This window comes from Styela clava, chromosome 11 (genome assembly GCF_964204865.1).
Source record: "Styela clava chromosome 11, kaStyClav1.hap1.2, whole genome shotgun sequence".
Taxonomy (NCBI): Eukaryota; Metazoa; Chordata; class Ascidiacea; order Stolidobranchia; family Styelidae; genus Styela; species Styela clava.
The window spans coordinates 18,145,775-18,150,538 of record NC_135260.1 but is presented as its reverse complement, the minus strand read 5'-3'; positions in this window follow the sequence as shown (position 1 = coordinate 18,150,538).

The window sequence follows — 4,764 nt, the reverse complement described above, 5'->3', positions numbered from 1 at the left end:
GCCGAAAAAAGTTAAAGTACAAACGTGCAAGCATACTAACCTAACCCTAGGTAAGGCATGTTAGAGCGAAAGACAGTAAACTCGAATGAGCCAAGAAAGAGCGGCGTGCGGGGCCCGTCGGAGCGCACACATCTCTCGGTGGCTGGCGGGCGAGAGAGTGCTGCGTCGCCGGCATCGGCGTCGAAAGAAGCAGAGCCGAAAAAAGTTAAAGTACAAACGTGCAAGCATACTAACCTAACCCTAGGTAAGGCATGTTAGAGCGAAAGACAGTAAACTCGAATGAGCCAAGAAAGAGCGGCGTGCGGGGCCGGTCGGAGCGCACACATCTCTCGGTGGCTGGCGGGCGAGAGAGTGCTGCGTCGCCGGCATCGGCGTCGAAAGAAGCAGAGCCGAAAAAAGTTAAAGTACAAACGTGCAAGCATACTAACCTAACCCTAGGTAAGGCATGTTAGAGCGAAAGACAGTAAACTCGAATGAGCCAAGAAAGAGCGGCGTGCGGGGCCGGTCGGAGCGCACACATCTCTCGGTGGCTGGCGGGCGAGAGAGTGCTGCGTCGCCGGCATCGGCGTCGAAAGAAGCCGAGCCGAAAAAAGTTAAAGTACAAACGTGCAAGCATACTAACCTAACCCTAGGTAAGGCATGTTAGAGCGAAAGACAGTAAACTCGAATGAGCCAAGAAAGAGCGGCGTGCGGGGCCGGTCGGAGCGCACACATCTCTCGGTGGCTGGCGGGCGAGAGAGTGCTGCGTCGCCGGCATCGGCGTCGAAAGAAGCCGAGCCGAAAAAAGTTAAAGTACAAACGTGCAAGCATACTAACCTAACCCTAGGTAAGGCATGTTAGAGCGAAAGACAGTAAACTCGAATGAGCCAAGAAAAGAGCGGCGTGCGGGGCCGGTCGGAGCGCACACATCTCTCGGTGGCTGGCGGGCGAGAGAGTGCTGCGTCGCCGGCATCGGCGTCGAAAGAAGCAGAGCCGAAAAAAGTTAAAGTACAAACGTGCAAGCATACTAACCTAACCCTAGGTAAGGCATGTTAGAGCGAAAGACAGTAAACTCGAATGAGCCAAGAAAGAGCGGCGTGCGGGGCCGGTCGGAGCGCACACATCATCTCTCGGTGGCTGGCGGGCGAGAGAGTGCTGCGTCGCCGGCATCGGCGTCGAAAGAAGCAGAGCCGAAAAAAGTTAAAGTACAAACGTGCAGCATACTAACCTAACCCTAGGTAAGGCATGTTAGAGCGAAAGACAGTAAACTCGAATGAGCCAAGAAAGAGCGGCGTGCGGGGCCGGTCGGAGCGCACACATCTCTCGGTGGCTGGCGGGCGAGAGAGTGCTGCGTCGCCGGCATCGGCGTCGAAAGAAGCAGAGCCGAAAAAAGTTAAAGTACAAACGTGCAAGCATACTAACCTAACCCTAGGTAAGGCATGTTAGAGCGAAAGACAGTAAACTCGAATGAGCCAAGAAAGAGCGGCGTGCGGGGCCGGTCGGAGCGCACACATCTCTTGGTGGCTGGCGGGCGAGAGAGTGCTGCGTCGCCGGCATCGGCGTCGAAAGAAGCAGAGCCGAAAAAAGTTAAAGTACAAACGTGCAAGCATACTAACCTAACCCTAGTTAAGGCATGTTAGAGCGAAAGACAGTAAACTCAAATGAGCCAAGAAAGAGCGGCGTGCGGGGCCGGTCGGAGCGCACACATCTCTCGGGGGCTGGCGGGCGAGAGAGTGCTGCGTCGCCGGCATCGGCGTCGAAAGAAGCCGAGCCGAAAAAAGTTAAAGTACAAACGTGCAAGCATACTAACCTAACCCTAGGTAAGGCATGTTAGAGCGAAAGACAGTAAACTCGAATGAGCCAAGAAAGAGCGGCGTGCGGGGCCGGTCGGAGTGCACACATCTCTCGGTGGCTGGCGGGCGAGAGAGTGCTGCGTCGCCGGCATCGGCGTCCAAAGAAGCCGAGCCGAAAAAAGTTGAAGTACAAACTTGCAAGCATACTAACCTAACCCTAGGTAAGGCATGTCAGAGCGAAAGACAGTAAACTCGAATGAGCCAAGAAAGAGCGGTGCGGGGCCGGTCGGAGCGCACACTTTTCTCGGTGGCTGGCGGGCGGGAGAGTGCTGCGTCGCCGGCATCGGCGTCGAAAGAAGCCGAGCCGAAAAAAGTTAAAGTACAAACGTGCAAGCATACTAACCTAACCCTAGGTGAGGCATGTTAGAGCGAAAGACAGTAAACTCGAATGAGCCAAGAAAGAGCGGCGTGTGGTGCGGGCCCGGTCGGAGCGCACACATCTCTCGGTGGCTGGCGGGCGAGAGAGTGCTGCGTCGCCGGCATCGGCGTCGAAAGAAGCAGAGCCGAAAAAAGTTAAAGTACAAACGTGCAAGCATACTAACCTAACCCTAGGTAAGGCATGTTAGAGCGAAAGACAGTAAACTCGAATGAGCCAAGAAAGAGCAGCGTGCGGGGCCGGTCGGAGTGCACACATCTCTCGGTGGCTGGCGGGCGAGAGAGTGCTGCGTCGCCGGCATCGGCGTCGAAAGAAGCCGAGCCGAAAAAAGTTGAAGTACAAACTTGCAAGCATACTAACCTAACCCTAGGTAAGGCATGTCAGAGCGAAAGACAGTAAACTCGAATGAGCCAAGAAAGAGCGGTGCGGGGCCGGTCGGAGCGCACACTTTTCTCGGTGGCTGGCGGGCGGGAGAGTGCTGCGTCGCCGGCATCGGCGTCGAAAGAAGCCGAGCCGAAAAAAGTTAAAGTACAAACGTGCAAGCATACTAACCTAACCCTAAGTGAGGCATGTTAGAGCGAAAGACAGTAAACTCGAATGAGCCAAGAAAGAGCGGCGTGCGGTGCGGGCCCGGTCGGAGCGCACACATCTCTCGGTGGCTGGCGGGCGAGAGAGTGCTGCGTCGCCGGCATCGGCGTCGAAAGAAGCAGAGCCGAAAAAAGTTAAAGTACAAACGTGCAAGCATACTAACCTAACCCTAGCTAAGGCATGTTAAAGCGAAAGACAGTAAACTCGAATGAGCCAAGAAAGAGCGGCGTGCGGGGCCGGTCGGAGTGCACACATCTCTCGGTGGCTGGCGGGCGAGAGAGTGCTGCGTCGCCGGCATCGGCGTCGAAAGAGCCGAGCCGAAAAAAGTTAAAGTACAAACGTGCAAGCATACTAACCTAACCCTAGGTAAGGCATGTTAGAGCGAAAGACAGTAAACTCGAATGAGCCAAGAAAGAGCGGCGTGCAGGGCCGGTCGGAGCGCACACATCTCTCGGTGTCTGGCGGGCGAGAGAGTGCTGATTCGCCAGCATCGGCGTCGAAAGAAGCAGAGCCGAAAAAAGTTAAAGTACAAACGTGCAAGCATACTAACCTAACCCTAGGTAAGGCATGTCAGAGCGAAAGACAGTAAACTCGAATGAGCCAAGAAAGAGCGGTGCGGGGCCGGTCGGAGCGCACCCTTTTCTCGGTGGCTGGCGGGCGAGAGAGTGCTGCGTCGCCGGCATCGGCGTCGAAAGAAGCCGAGCCGAAAAAAGTTAAAGTACAAACGTGCAAGCATACTAACCTAACCCTAGGTAAGGCATGTCAGAGCGAAAGACAGTAAACTCGAATGAGCCAAGAAAGAGCGGTGCGGGGCCGGTCGGAGCGCACCCTTTTCTCGGTGGCTGGCGGGCGAGAGAGTGCTGCATCGCCGGCATCGGCGTCGAAAGAAGCCGAGCCGAAAAAAGTTAAAGTACAAACGTGCAAGCATACTAACCTAACCCTAGGTAAGGCATGTTAGAGCGAAAGACAGTAAACTCGAATGAGCCAAGAACGAGCGGCGTGCGGGGCCGGTCGGAGCGCACACATCTCTCGGTGGCTGGCGGGCGAGAGAGTGCTGCGTCGCCGGCATCGGCGTCGAAAGAAGCCGAGCCGAAAAAAGTTAAAGTACAAACGTGCAAGCATACTAACCTAACCCTAGGTAAGGCATGTTAGAGCGAAAGACAGTAAACTCGAATGAGCCAAGAAAGAGCGGCGTGCGGGGCCGGTCGGAGCGCACACATCTCTCGGTGGCTGGCGGGCGAGAGAGTGCTGCGTCGCCGGCATCGGCGTCGAAAGAAGCCGAGCCGAAAAAAGTTAAAGTACAAACGTGCAAGCATACTAACCTAACCCTAGGTAAGGCATGTTAGAGCGAAAGACAGTAAACTCGAATGAGCCAAGAAAGAGCGGCGTGCGGGGCCCGTCGGAGCGCACACATCTCTCGGTGGCTGGCGGGCGAGAGAGTGCTGCGTCGCCGGCATCGGCGTCGAAAGAAGCCGAGCCGAAAAAAGTTAAAGTACAAACGTGCAAGCATACTAACCTAACCCTAGGTAAGGCATGTTAGAGCGAAAGACAGTAAACTCGAATGAGCCAAGAAAGAGCGGCGTGCGGGGCCGGTCGGAGCGCACACATCTCTCGGTGGCTGGCGGGCGAGAGAGTGCTGCGTCGCCGGCATCGGCGTCGAAAGAAGCAGAGCCGAAAAAAGTTAAAGTACAAACGTGCAAGCATACTAACCTAACCCTAGGTAAGGCATGTTAGAGCGAAAGACAGTAAACTCGAATGAGCCAAGAAAGAGCGGCGTGCGGGGCCGGTCGGAGCGCACACATCTCTCGGTGGCTGGCGGGCGAGAGAGTGCTGCGTCGCCGGCATCGGCGTCGAAAGAAGCCGAGCCGAAAAAAGTTAAAGTACAAACGTGCAAGCATACTAACCTAACCCTAGGTAAGGCATGTTAGAGCGAAAGACAGTAAACTCGAATGAGCCAAGAAAAGAGCG